Below are 14,663 nucleotides of genomic sequence, written 5' to 3'. Positions count from 1 at the left end.
CACTGTTCAACAGAGAATGGGCATGGAGGGCACTGTGCTTAAATGGTTTGCTTCCTTCCTCTCTGATAGATCCCAAATGATCAAAATAGCGAACAGTCTTTCATCTCCTTTGGCAGTAGGTCAAGGTGTTCCTCAATGCTCTATACTTGCACCCACATTGTTCAATCTCTACTTAGAACCACTGGGAAATCTCCTAAGTAAATCCGAGATCCACTATCATCTCTATGCTGACGACACTCAAATTTACTTCAAGGTTGCCTCCACTCACGATCTCTCCATCCTAAGCTCTACTCTCGACACCATTCAAAACTGGATGTCAACTCATCAACTGATTCTGAATCCCTCCAAAACTGAATTCCTCCTCCTCTCCTCCTCATTTTCTCTTCCCCCGGTTCAATCATGGATGGATCAGATGAATCTACTTAACAATAAACCCATCATAGTCAACAGCGTAAAATCCCTTGGGGTCATACTCGACAAAAAACTCAATCTAATCTCCCACATCAATTCCATTGCAAAGTCTGCTCGATGACAACTGCGCCTTCTTTGGGGAATTCGTCGCTTCTTCCCGGAGCAAGACCTTAAAACCCTGGTCCAATCGCTGGTTCTCTCCAGACGGGACTACTGCAATTCTCTTCTTACTGGCCTCCCCAAATCTCACCTGTCCCCCCTTAAATCTGTTCTCCATTCAGCAGCTTGTTTCATTTATGAGGAACCAATAACCCTTGTCTACCAGGGGTCGAAACGTAGACTACCATACAACTACCAAGCATAAACCATAGGATTCGAATAAATCAATCTATTTGGCCCTATGTGTAATGCATTGAAAAGGGAACAATAGACATATATTAGGCTGTAAAGGTTCTACTGTACATAATTGAATTGTGTTTATGTCACATCAACTTTACCCTGGCCCTCACTAACTCAACAACCCCCAATTCCCTCCAAAACCTTTCTCTCTTTCTGCACTGAGAGCACTGTATTATACTGTACATAATGAAAGTATGTAGATACCACACGGACTTATATGAATACTCTGAATTGTAAGAGCATTTATTGAATACTTGATTGAAGAATTAAATTCATGTTTCTGATTAACTCAACTTGAGTTGTCTTGTGGCCTACTGTTTATATTAATGTAAATATATAGTGACTACATCGACCATCTCTTTAACGTACTAATGCTTCATTTATGGGGCCAAAAGCAGTGACCACATCACACCCATGTTATCCACCCTCCGCTGGCTTCCCATCGAGGCAAGATCTATCTACAAGACTGCCTGTAACACCCACAAAGCCTTGCACTGCTCCTCTCCTCGCTACCTGGCAAATAAACTGAAACTCTCTGGAGGCTCTAGACCATCACGAAATGCGGAAAATGTACTGCTTGAACCTCCCACTTTCAAGAAGGAAAGATCGATGGTCCAATCCTTTTCAGGAAACGCAGTGAGAATCTGGAAGTCACTTCCGCCTAAGCTCCGGACCACCACCTCCCCCCAGGCCTTCAAAACTGACCTCAAAGTGCTCCTCCTTCAAAGACACTTCCAAATTTAATTCACGTCCTCTCTACTATCTGAAGGAAGAGCTTCCATTATAGAAAACTCTACTCTCCATGAATATGGAAGTGCCTTCCCAGCAGAGGCACAACTAGAGTCAAATTTCGGGGGGGACTAAGAAAAAATTTCGATGGGGGGGGCTGAAACTTTAGGCAATCGGCAGAGTGGAGCTGCAGGGGCTTTTAGAAGGGGTGAAACAACAACAAAGCCCCATTAACATGCACAAGGTCTTTTAACCTCATCTATGCTGGTGACGGAACCACTCCGTCACCAGCCACGGATACGCTGTGCTGGTGACGGAGTGGTTCCGTCACGGCCCGGCCGCCGTGCCTGCGTGGCGCTGATTTCGCGCCTGCAAGGCGCGTTCTATTGAGCGGGAGGGGCCGTGACGGAACCACTCCGTCACAAGCACAGCGCGCCCGAGGCTCGTGACGGACTGGTTCCGTCACGAGCATGGCGACGCCGCGCCCCCCCCCCCCCCTTCGCCCCTAGCGCTGCGGCGGAATTACCGCCGCAGCCAAGGGATTAAAGACCAGTGAAGTGCTCGGGTGCGGCTGTGAGCGGGCCCGGGAAATGTCTCATCTCGGGCTGCCACACACGACAGGGGGGGGGCTGAAGCCCTTTGAGGCCAATGGGTGTTGCGAGCCTGCTTCCCAGTGTGTTCTTGTGGTTTGAGTGTCTGCCATTTATTGTAGTATTATACCTCTACTTGTACTTTGTACGCTTTTGTAACTTGCACACGTCACTTTTTCCTCTGTTATGTACCGTTTGCTATCTCTTGTATTTTGTTTGCTCACAATTGTCACTTTTGCCTCATGTAACTTAACGTTTGATTTTGTAATTTGTTCACTTGTAATTTTCTCCTCATGTATCATTGCTGTTCCTATTGTGAAGCGCTCTGACACCTTCGGGTAAAGTCCGCGCTATGTAAAAACGCATAAAATAAATAAAAATAAAATAAAAGGATTTCAATCCACCGGCTGGACCCAGAAGACCATTTGCAACTGGTTAACTGGACATTGCGCCAAGGCAGCCACCAACGCTTTGCCGTTTGCTCTGTGGTGGATCGGGTGGAAGTGTGGCAAGAGTCTAGTCGCAGGGGTGCACTGCTGGTGACGCTGACAGCGGCTGCACGGGCTCCCCGGACCATGAGCGTGGCTCGTGCAGGGAGGAGGCTGGCCCAGGCCTGCCTGATGGATCTGTCACCATGACAACCAACCCCACCCCAACCATCTTCAGCTGAGCCCCTACCCCACCCCAACCATCTTCAGCTGAGCCCCTACTAACTACTCTCGCGGTCGGCGTGTGTGTACAGTGGAATTGGGCTCTAATAAGACTCGCGCGCTGCCCGAGATCCCCCCCTCTGGCTGCATGAAGTGTGCTCCTCCTCCCAGTGCACCCTCAGAGTGAGACCCCCGCCTGCTGCTGTCACTCCCTCCCGCCTCTTGCTCCGCCCTCTCTGAACTCGCCGGTGGGGGGCGCCGGTGTTCTATAATCCACTGTCCCCCATGTGGCAGTGTCCCCTCATCGTTGTGCGCATGCGCACTAATGGTGCGCATGCGCATTTTAATTTTCATGACGTCTCACTACCCCGCCCATCAGGGACTGTACCCCCTGTTTGTGCACACATTTACGCAAGTGTGGGTGGGGCCAGTTCTATGTTGCCCGTCGCGCGCGCGAGCTCCTCCGCCGCTGTGATTAGTCAGCTCTGGCAGGCGCTGCGATGGCGCTTCCTACCAGAGGCAGCCTCGGCGGAAGAGGGGCAGCGCTGCGGGCGGACGCGCCTGAGGCGACCCTGCTTTGACCGGCGGCAGCAGCAGCAGCATGTCCCGCTGCGGCTGACGGGGGAGCCCGGGGCTGCCGCCACCTCTCCGCCGACCCCCGCCCGTGAGCCTGAGGCGACCCTGCTTTGACCGGCGGCAGCAGCAGCATGTCCCGCTGCGGCTGACGGGGGAGCCCGGGGCTGCCGCCACCTCTCCGCCGACCCCCGCCCGTGAGCATGGAGCCCGCCGCCGCCGTGCCCCCGCTCAAGGAGGTGCACTGGAGTTCGGCCTCGCTGCCCCTGGACCAGCTCATCAGCTCCTACAGGCTGGCGGCTGCCCCAGGTAGTGCGTCTGGACACCGGTGAGTGCAGCGGCGCCGCGCCGGGAGGGGCCTGTGGGAAGCGGGGAGCCAGGGTCCGACGCACCGGCTACGGTCACTGGCTGTGCAGGCGGCACCGGGCGCAACCAGCAGCTCTCCTGACTGACCTCAGCCTCCCCTTCAAAGGAATGGCTGCGGCATCAGCTCTGGAGATTTTAATTCATATTAGAGTAGAATTCCTTTCTTAGGTATTACAACGTTCAACAGAAGTGCAGGTGACTTAAATACCAAGGGACAGATTTAAAAGCCCCTTGCGCCACTTTTGCGTCACTTTTCCTATGTTAAAAATGACGCAAAAGTGGCGCAAGGGGCTTGTAAATAAGCCCCCAAGTTTGGGGGGCGGTCAAGGTTGCGAATTTGCAACCGAGACACAACCAACTTTATTTCTCCTTGGACTCCAATTAGGAGTGATATTGTACTTGGGACAAGTTGAGGATGGTTGCTTGTCTAAAAAGAAGCCGATCTCTTGTTCAAAACGAAGACAGACTTGTGTGAAGTAGTTACCGTCCCACCGTCTCCCTACCTCCTTGCTGTTGTGAGTACCAGTGTTCTGAATATGATAGGTCGCTGAGGAGTCCTGGTGCTGTAATTATGCCATACATCCCCACCGGACGCTTGTGTGGCATGGATCTCTACCTGGCATGCCCCTCAACTCTGCTTCATTTTCTGATGATTTGTTTGTTGGGCTACAAGAGAGTAGTAGAATTGGGGGTCTCTCTATCGCCCTCTCTTTCTATCGCCCTCTCTCTCTCTCTCTCTATCGCCCTCTCTCTCTCTCTCTCTCTATCGCCCTCTCTCTCTCTCTATTGCCCTCTCTCTCTCTCTATCGCTCTCTCTCCCTCTATCGCTCTCTCTATCGCCCTCTCTCCCTCTATCGCTCTCTCTATCGCCCTCTCTCCCTCTCTCTATCGCCCTCTCTCCCCCTCTCTATCGCCCTCTCTCCCCCTCTCTATCGCCCTCTCTCCCCCTCTCTATCGCCCTCTCTCCCCCTCTCGCCCTCTCTCCCTCTATCGCCCTCTCTCTCTCTCTATCGCCCTCTCTCTCTCTCTATCGCCCTCTCTCTCTCTCTATCGCCCTCTCTCTCTCTCTATCGCCCTCTCTCTCTCTCTATCGCCCTCTCTCCCTCTCTCTATCGCCCTCTCTCCCTCTCTCTATCGCCCTCTCTCCCTCTCTCTATCGCCCTCTCTCCCTCTCTCTATCGCCCTCTCTCCCTCTCTCTATCGCCCTCTCTCCCTCTCTCTATCGCCCTCTCTCCCTATCGCCCTCTCTCCCTCTCTCTATCGCCCTCCCTCTCTCTATCGCCCTCTCTCCCTCTCTCGCCCTCTCTCCCTCCCTCTATCGCCCTCTCTCCCTCCCTCTATCGCCCTCTCTCCCTCTCTCTATCGCCCTCTCTCCCTCTCTCTATCGCCCTCTCTCCCTCTCTCTATCGCCCTCTCTCCCTCTCTCTATCGCCCTCTCTCCATCGCCCTCTCTCCCTCTCTCTATCGCCCTCTCTCCATCGCCCTCTCTCCCTCGCCCTCTCTCTCTCTATCGCCCTCTCTCTCTCTATCGCCCTCTCTCTCTCTATCGCCCTCTCTCTCTCTATCGCCCTCTCTCTCTCTATCGCCCTCTCTCTCTCTATCGCCCTCTCTCTCTCTATCGCCCTCTCTCTCTCTATCGCCCTCTCTCTCTCTCTCTCCCTCTCTCTCTCCCTCTCTCTCTCCCTCTCTCTCTCGCCCTCTCTCTCTATCGCCCTCTCTCTATCGCCCTCTCTCTATCGCCCTCTCTCTATCGCCCTCTCTCTATCGCCCTCTCTCTATCGCCCTCTCTCTATCGCCCTCTCTCTATCGCCCTCTCTCTATCGCCCTCTCTCTATCGCCCTCTCTCTATCGCCCTCTCTCTATCGCCCTCTCTCTATCGCCCTCTCTCTATCGCCCTCTCTCCCCCTCTCTCCCCCTCTCTCCCCCTCTATCGCCCTTTCTCTCCCTCTCTCCCTCTCTCCCTCTCTCCCTCTCTCCCTCTCTCCCTCTCTCCCTCTCTCCCTCTCTCCCTCTCTCCCTCTCTCTCTCTCTCTCTCTCTCTCTCTATCGCCCTCTCTCCCTCTCTCTATCGCCCTCTCTCCCTCTCTCTATCGCCCTCCCTCCCTCTCTCTATCGCCCTCCCTCTCTCTATCGCCCTCCCTCTCTCTATCGCCCTCCCTCTCTCTATCGCCCTCCCTCTCTCTATCGCCCTCCCTCTCTCTATCGCCCTCCCTCTCTCTATCGCCCTCCCTCTCTCTATCGCCCTCCCTCTCTCTATCGCCCTCCCTCTCTCTATCGCCCTCTCTCTCTCTATCGCCCTCTCTCTCTCTATCGCCCTCTCTCTCTCTATCGCCCTCTCTCTCTCTATCGCCCTCTCTCTCTCTATCGCCCTCTCTCTCTCTATCGCCCTCTCTCTCTCTATCGCCCTCTCTCTCTCTATCGCCCTCTCTCTCTCTATCGCCCTCTCTCTCTCTATCGCCCTCTCTCTCTCTATCGCCCTCTCTCTCTCTATCGCCCTCCCTCTCTCTCTCTATCGCCCTCCCTCTCTCTCTCTATCGCCCTCCCTCTCTCTCTCTATCGCCCTCCCTCTCTCTCTCTATCGCCCTCCCTCTCTCTCTCTATCGCCCTCCCTCTCTCTCTCTATCGCCCTCCCTCTCTCTCTCTATCGCCCTCCCTCTCTCTCTCTATCGCCCTCCCTCCCTCTCTCTATCGCCCCCTCTCTCTCTCTATCGCCCCCTCTCTCTCTCTATCGCCCCCTCTCTCTCTCTATCGCCCCCTCTCTCTCTATCGCCCCCTCTCTCTCTCTATCGCCCTCTCTCTCTCTCTATCGCCCTCTCTCTCTCTATCGCCCTCTCTCTCTCTCTATCGCCCTCCCTCCCTCTCTCTCTCTATCGCCCTCCCATCTCTCTCTATCGCCCTCCCTCTCTCTAGCGCCCTGTTCTCTTCTCTTCTCAAGTGCTGATCTGCTGCTCTCTTCCACCCTGCCTCCTTCTCTAACTCCCTGTTCTCTTGTCATCTCACGTGCTGAACTGCTGCTCTCTTCCACCCTGCCTCCTTCTCTAACTCCCTGTTCTCTTGTCATCTCACGTGCTGAACTGCTGCTCTCTTCCACCCCGCCTCCTTCTCTAACTCCCTGTTCTCTTCTCTTCTCACGTGCTGATCTGCTGCTCTCTTCCACCACACCTCCTTCTTTAACTCCCTGTTCTCTTTTACTGTGCTTATCTGCTTTTCTCTTTCACCCCGCCTCCTTCTCTAACTCCCGGTTCTCTCAGACACAACCACACCACACACAACCAAACCACACGCGCAACCAGACACAACCACACACATGTTTATAAGCATTTTATCTTCTTTATTTCTCAAGCTCACTAATGCAAATGAAAACCTGTACAGCAGTGTCCTTACTGCAGTTTTCAGAATTGTAGCCAAGAAGTATCTACACCTACCAGAATGGCAACAATTGCTGCTTAGCCGACGAATTCCTTGACCACCCAACATTGGTTCTTGGATTATGCCTGCCATTATTATAAAACTGTTAACACATTTTTGCACACCATGTAACTTGCCTTATCTGCATACTCTCTGCTAATTTTATGTTATCAATTTGCAGGATTATGGCGGTATGCAGAGACCTGGAATTGTTGTCGACTACCAGACAAATCTGGTATTTGGTCGGCCTGCTGGAAGGTGGATGAAAAGAAAGATGATGCAATCGCTTAATAAACCCATTGGAGGGGCGTTTGTCGACAAAAAACCTAAATTGAGAAAACCTGGATCAAATGGCAATGCGGTCAAAAAAGGTATGTTTCTAGATAGACAGCTTCTGTTTTTTAGGTTTCGCCTCTCACCCCTGGACCAGAGTACCCCTACTCACCCCTAGATCTGAGCACCCGCTACTCACCCCTGGACCTGAGCACCCGCTACTCACCCCTGGACCTGAGCACCCGCCACTCAGCCCTGGACCTGAGCACCCGCCACTCAGCCCTGGACCTGAGCACCTGCCACTCACCCCTGGACCTGAGCACCCGCCACTCACCCCTGGACCAGAGTACCCCCACTAACCCCTAGATCTGAGCACCCGCCACGCACCCCTGAACCAGAGCACCCGCCACGCACCCCTGGCCAGAGCACCCGCCACGCACCCCTGGCCAGAGCACCCGCCACTCACCCCTGGATCTGAGCACACGCCACTCATCCGTGGACCAGAGCACCCCCCAGTTGAAAATTAACTTGGGTGAATCTGAAGGAGCTACATTTTAAGGTGTATTTCAGAGTGCAAAGTCTGTTACGATGAGACCCAGGGGCTTATTAGGTCTGTGGTGCATTGAACCTAGGGGGCAAGTCAGAAGTGCTCACTATATCCTAGTTGGCTATTATTACTAAACCTTAGGCTTCCATTAGAGTCTAATGGGCCCCTTTCACTTGGACGCAACGTGTTGCTTGTATCTGATTTAGGATATTACATAAAATGTGACAATCGTGGCAGATCAGCTCTTACCTGTGCCCTCAGCTCTTACCTGTGCCCTCAGCTCTTACCTGTGCCCTCAGCTCTTACCTGTGCCCTCAGCTCTTACACCTGTGCCCTCAGCTCTTACACCTGTGCCCTCAGCTCTTACACCTGTGCCCTCAGCTCTTACACCTGTGCCCTCAGCTCTTACCCCTGTGCCCTCAGCTCTTACCCCTGTGCCCTCAGCTCTTACCCCTGTGCCCTCAGCTCTTACCCCTGTGCCCTCAGCTCTTACCCCTGTGCCCTCAGCTCTTACCCCTGTGCCCTCAGCTCTTACCCCTCAGCTCTTACCCCTCTGCCCTCAGCTCTTACCCTGTGCCACACATTGAATTGGAGATCTCTGCCTCGTTCACAGTTGATAGATGGACCATATCAGTAATATTCATTGGCAGTCTGGGATGGGACAAAAACCTGACTGGAGGTGGTAGGGGGGTTTTGGGGAACTTGGACGATCACATTGTTTAAAGTTTGTCACTGTTAATGTGTACTCGCCAGCCTGGCACGCTGCTGCAGCCGGTGACTGCTCCTCTGAACTCTTCTCTCTTTCCCAGAGCTTAACACCAAGATGATTGGCTTTGACGAGTTCTTGCCCATGCTGCAGACAATTGCGAAGAACAAGGACTAGGGTACCTACGATGACTTTGTGGAGGGGCTGAGGGTCTTCGACAAAGAAGCCAATGGCTCTGTGATGGGCGCTGAGTTGCGACATGTACTAGTCACTCTGGGTAAGAGGCCATTTTGGCACAGTACTATTTTCAAGGCAGAGTATAATTGACTGCTGAACTCCCCAGCCCCCCTGCAGTGTTCAGGGCCCCCCTTTCTGATTCCGAGCTTAGATTTCTACCCGCGTCTGGATATTACAGTTAATGTGCCCTGTTTCAGCCTAACAAAGTGTCCTATCAATCTCATTTAACTGTACATTCTTTTGGGGCGAGGGAGGACGGGGACACGGTTGGGTTACAAGTGGTTTTTGGATTGCCCCTTCTACAGGCTAGAGCTTTGACTGACTAATAGTTAGTCTTGGTGAGCCATGTCCTGGAAATTGGTGGCCTCCTTGTCTTGTGGGTAGCGGCCACTTCAGAACATCTGCTCTGTCTGGTTTTACCCTGGTGGCTGGCTAGTCTCATCAGCCAGTGCTGCTTCTGTGGTGGAAGTGTATTTGGTGGGTAAGTGCTGGGTCTGAAGCTGTGCGTGCTGCTGCATTCTGGGCAGTTAATCTGGAAGGTGTTTGATCGAAGCCTGTGTGCATTTTTGTCCTTTCCATTGTGCAGGTGAGAAGATGTGTGTGTGGCTGTGTCTGTGTGTGTGGCTGTGTCTGTGTGTGTGGCTGTGTCTGTGTGTGTGGCTGTGTCTGTGTGTGTGGCTGTGTCTGTGTGTGTGGCTGTGTCTGTGTGTGTGGCTGTGTCTGTGTGTGTGGCTGTGGCTGTGGCTGTGGCTGTGTCTGTGTGTGGCTGTGGCTGTGTCTGTGTGTGGCTGTGGCTGTGTCTGTGTGTGTGGCTGTGTCTGTGTCTGTGTGTGGCTGTGGCTGTGTCTGTGTGTGTGGCTGTGTCTGTGTGTGTGGCTGTGTCTGTGTGTGTGGCTGTGTCTGTGTGTGGCTGTGTCTGTGTGTGGCTGTGTGTGTGTGTGGCTGTGTGTGTGTGTGGCTGTGTGTGTGTGTGGCTGTGTGTGTGTGTGGCTGTGTGTGTGTGTGGCTGTGTGTGTGTGTGGCTGTGTGTGTGTGTGGCTGTGTGTGTGTGTGGCTGTGTGTGTGTGTGGCTGTGTGTGTGTGTGGCTGTGTGTGTGTGTGGCTGTGTGTGTGTGTGGCTGTGTGTGTGTGTGGCTGTGTGTGTGTGTGGCTGTGTGTGTGTGTGGCTGTGTGTGTGTGTGGCTGTGTGTGTGTGTGGCTGTGTGTGTGTGTGGCTGTGTGTGTGTGTGGCTGTGTGTGTGTGTGTGGCTGTGTGTGTGTGTGGCTGTGTGTGTGTGTGGCTGTGTGTGTGTGTGGCTGTGTGTGTGTGTGGCTGTGTGTGTGTGTGGCTGTGTGTGTGTGTGGCTGTGTGTGTGTGTGGCTGTGTGTGTGTGTGGCTGTGTGTGTGTGTGGCTGTGTGTGTGTGTGTGTGGCTGTGTGTGTGTGTGTGGCTGTGTGTGTCTGTGTGGCTGTGTCTGTGTGGCTGTGTCTGTGTGGCTGTGTCTGTGTCTGTGTGTGTGTGGCTGTGTCTGTGTCTGTGTGTGTGTGGCTGTGTCTGTGTCTGTGTGTGTGTGGCTGTGTCTGTGTGTGTGTGGCTGTGTCTGTGTGTGTGTGTGGCTGTGTCTGTGTGTGTGTGTGGCTGTGTCTGTGTGTGTGTGGCTGTGTCTGTGTGTGTGTGGCTGTGTCTGTGTGTGTGTGGCTGTGTCTGTGTGTGGCTGTGTCTGTGTGTGTGTGTGTCTGTGTGTGTGTGTGTCTGTGTCTGTGTGGCTGTGTCTGTGTCTGTGTGGCTGTGTCTGTGTGTGTGTGTGTGACTGTGTCTGTGTGCGCGGCTGTGTCTGTGTGGGGCGCTGTGTCTGTGTGGGGCGCTCTGTCTGTGTGGGGCGCTCTGTCTGTGTGGGGCGCTCTGTCTGTGTGGGGCGCTCTGTCTGTGTGGGGCGCTCTGTCTGTGTGGGGCGCTCTGTCTGTGTGAGAGTGGCTCTATATGAATGTCAGTGCAATCCATCACGTCATTAACAATTACAGACCTTCACATCGCCAACACCTTGGCATTGGTTTGATAGTTGAAATAATTGGGCAGTGTGGTGGTTATAATATTAATTATGGGTATCTCAAAATAAAGGCTTTGTCAATGTGAAGGGCATGTCTTTGGAATTGGATGGCCTCTTCTCCCTATTTCATTTTTTCTCCAAATCCTTCGGCTCTCTCATTGACCAATCTGTGTCCTTCAAAGGGCATGTCCAGAAAAGAGCACAGACTTCTGAGTCCCAGCTTACATTAAAGCACATTATAAAGCTTGCCCTTCATCTTAAACATTTGTGGTTCACGTTCCAGGAACTTGTCTTATCATTTGCCCAATGAGGCCCCACACTACTCTCCCACAGTTCTCATTAACACCTGTCAAAGTTTCTCTTACGCGGTCGCTTTTCTAATCGCCAACAACAGACAATGTGAGCTTGTTTGCCCTTCTTTGAAATAATTACATGAGTTCCCTCTCCATTTCATAATCCACCTCGAAGTGTGTTGTGTGAGCTACAAGGCACTTCTCTTGAGTAAACCTGAATACATTGCCTCTAAACATGGCTGGTGGACCAAACACTGCTGGCAGTTCATCTCTGGCTATGTTCTGTTATCTGCCGACATTCCATTAAATTCAGAGGCTGCTGTTTCATGATACTTTGATTTGCATCTCTGCACCACCACTGCCATGCACACACACACCACCACTGCCATGCACACACGGACACCAAAAAAGAATTTATGCAAAACATTGTCCTTTACAATGCCAGTAACTCAAACTTAAATGCTGCGAGACCTATTGCATTGCAAATGCTTATTTTATATAGCTTTGCTTTTGAAGCAATTGCACCTCCTTGTCTTTATCTTACGATGTTTACAGCTAAAGCACGAGTGCGTCAAAGGTCTCGCATTTGAGAGACTTTGATCTATTTGCATTGTAAATGACAATGTTTTTTTATTTGTCTTCAGAAAATCTACCAGAGGTTTTTCAAACCATTCAATCAGACTCGGTGTAACCCGTTGCCTTGCAGTCTGCCTTGGAGTCCTGCTCGCCTTGTCTCTTGGCTGTGCTCTTTTCCCTTGAGGGTTTCAGGTCACGGCCTGCTTGGTGGGGTTTGATTGCTTGCTTGTGGAGGGAGCGAGATTGCGGGTCATTCCCTAATAAGAGTCCCTGGTGTTTTTTAAACGCTTATCTGGCACACCCTGGTGGCAGAGTAGTTTCTAAAGGGTTTCTGTCCACATTGAAGGCCTTCTCTTCTAGGTTCCAACCAAGTTATTGTAGTTGAACTAGCAGTATGTGTATAAATTAACGTTTATTTATCTAAAAAAAATTCCAGGCTTACAAGGAACAAATAAAAAGGGAGAGCGTACTCATTGCTACAAGTATCCTAAACAACCCAACAGTCAAGTCCTGGTGCGTTTTCAGCTTGCCCTCGTGGGTGACTGGGATACCGAGTCCTGAGAGAGAGATACCAGCCCTCCAGCATTCTAAATCCCAAGTACTGAACTGACTAAAACCGTATAGAGAATTCTTGAGTCAGATTCTTGGCAAAACAAACTTAACTTAAACTGCTACTTACTTACTCCCTCCCACGTATTAGGCTTAGGTCAGGTACACCGGGGTAGGTGTAGTTAGAAGCACCATTGACGATTAGTCAATGTATATATGTATGTATATCTTTTATCCATTTTAAAGTATCATATGGCTAAGAAACCATATCAATGCTTTTACAGTATTATTTTATAATCCTGCTTTTACTATATGCATTCTACTTAACCCTAAGTATTGCAATTGTAGCGATTCATTTCTCTTGTATGAGAAAAGAGACTGATCAATAAATAACACCTTTTATTGAAAACGCCCGTCTCTTTTTTTCTCTACAATCTGGTGAAACTAAGAATGCACGTATTGACTGAGTAAAATAGCTGTCTTTTGTTTTCACACGACTCTAGAGATGTACTCTTGATCAGGGAGAGCAAAGTTGTCATGTTCTATGGTTGTCAGAAACTAAATCCCTTCTTGTCTATCCAGGGAGGTTAAAATCCTCCTCGCCTATTCGAGAAAGTTTCTAGTGAACTCTGAGCTAGCTGGCACACAAAATTTAAGTCTAATATAGTCCGTAGAAGACCTAGTTACCCTCTGTCCTACGTCTATACTATTGAAGATATTATTCCAATGCTCAGAGCCTATTGGGAATATAGGAACTACACTACACCCCACTGACCCCACTGGTGCGGCCCTCAGGCACAAACCACAGTGTAAATTTGGCCCCTGAGAGAACGTTTGTGAGTACCCATGACCTATGCTGTGCTTCCAAGCGCTGAGATACCCCCCTGGGGGTGATTCAAGCGCTATACACATTAAATAAAATCATTAATTAAATTAAACAGGTACACATGCTGCAAACGGATAAGTTAGTTACTATCAACAATTAGCTTGCAGCCTGTAATGCTGTGGATGCACTTGCACCCTTCCTGCCACCAGGGCTCACACTGCATATTGAATGTTCAGATCTGTGTACTCCTTCCTCAGCTTTGCAAATAACACTTCTTCCGTACTGAGTTTCACCCAAAAAATTGTAGTTTCGCAGGAAATGAATTTCTTGGAAATGTGATGCCCACCCTCAATATTCCAGTCATCGCCCCCTCTGTACAAGGACTCCTCGGAGCTCATGGGCGTTCATAGACCTGGCATGGATTTTTCCATCCTATGGTCTGTCTGGACATACTCTAAAATTTAGAAGTCCTGCATATGTTCTCCCCGTTGTAAGATGCCTTTTCTAATAATATATTCTTTCTGCTTTTTTGTGATCTGAAATCTGATTTCTTTACTTGCACTGTACACAAGACTTTTGCTGTTACTTTTGTAATAGTTGGTGTGCATTTGTTCTTGAGAATTTTGCTAAAGATGGTTTAAAACTTGTGTTTACTTTTAGGGTGAGAATCCCTTTGAAATCGTTGAACAAACGGGAGAATCGGTAGTTGAGGAAACAACTGATGCGAATGATGAAGACAATGACCAAAACGAAAAGGAGGACATTGATGGTGAAAACGATGAAAATGAGGAGCAGATAATGTGGAGGCAGAAAGTGCAGATGCGGATGATGCTGCTGACCCAAATGATTACTCTGGGGACTTAACAACCACTGATGAAAAGTAGTTGAGAAACTGCCCTGAAAGACCAAACACTTTAGCACACTGCATTGGTGGACTTTAAGAACAATTTTCCGCAAAGTTGAGCAGTTCGTTCACCCTGCATGCATTCCACTTCTGTTTTAATTGCCTATGGGCAAACCGGTTTTAAGTTTAGTTTTTTTATTAAACTAAAGCTTGTATTAAGCACAGCAAATGCGTCAGTATTCTTCCAGTGTAAATTGATTTGTTCATGGTTACGTTTTGAGGAAATTTGAGCAGTTTGGGTTCTAAACATTCCAATGTGATTTTTTTTTCTCAGTTTTTAGCGCCCAATGTAGTGTTGTATATAATTCAAGCTGTTGTAGCAAAGAAACCCTGATTATGTCCTGCAGTAATAAAGGCTTACAACAAGATTATACACTTATTTTGCACCTCTCCTATATGGTACTGTCTACCTCAAAGAACGGGTACACTCAAGGTGGTGTATAATGTGTTTTATGCCCGGAGGTAGCGCCCCAGGGGGGAGCACTTGCCTGTTTAATGCTGATCAAAGGCTCTTTGCTGAGGTGTGAGATTGGAGAGGGGGGCCGAGGGTATTCTGGGTGACGAGGTGTTACTGTAAGGCCTGGTAGCCTCTGGATAAT

At 50.5% G+C, this 14,663-nt stretch overlaps 1 long non-coding RNA gene across 1 annotated transcript; it reads left to right on the top strand.

Moving 5' to 3' along the window:
- The first annotated feature begins 3,409 nt into the window (after positions 1-3,409).
- Positions 3,410-14,443, top strand: LOC144807231 (uncharacterized). Its single transcript, XR_013606138.1, has 4 exons — positions 3,410-3,680; positions 7,308-7,497; positions 8,756-8,929; positions 13,821-14,443. It is a non-coding gene; the product is annotated as an uncharacterized LOC144807231 (long non-coding RNA).
- The last annotated feature ends 220 nt before the right edge of the window (positions 14,444-14,663 follow it).

This window comes from Lissotriton helveticus, unplaced genomic scaffold (genome assembly GCF_964261635.1).
Source record: "Lissotriton helveticus unplaced genomic scaffold, aLisHel1.1 SCAFFOLD_1744, whole genome shotgun sequence".
NCBI classification, from domain to species: Eukaryota; Metazoa; Chordata; class Amphibia; order Caudata; family Salamandridae; genus Lissotriton; species Lissotriton helveticus.
Note: the sequence above shows the minus strand (reverse complement) of the source record. Positions and strands in the feature narration are given on the sequence as shown.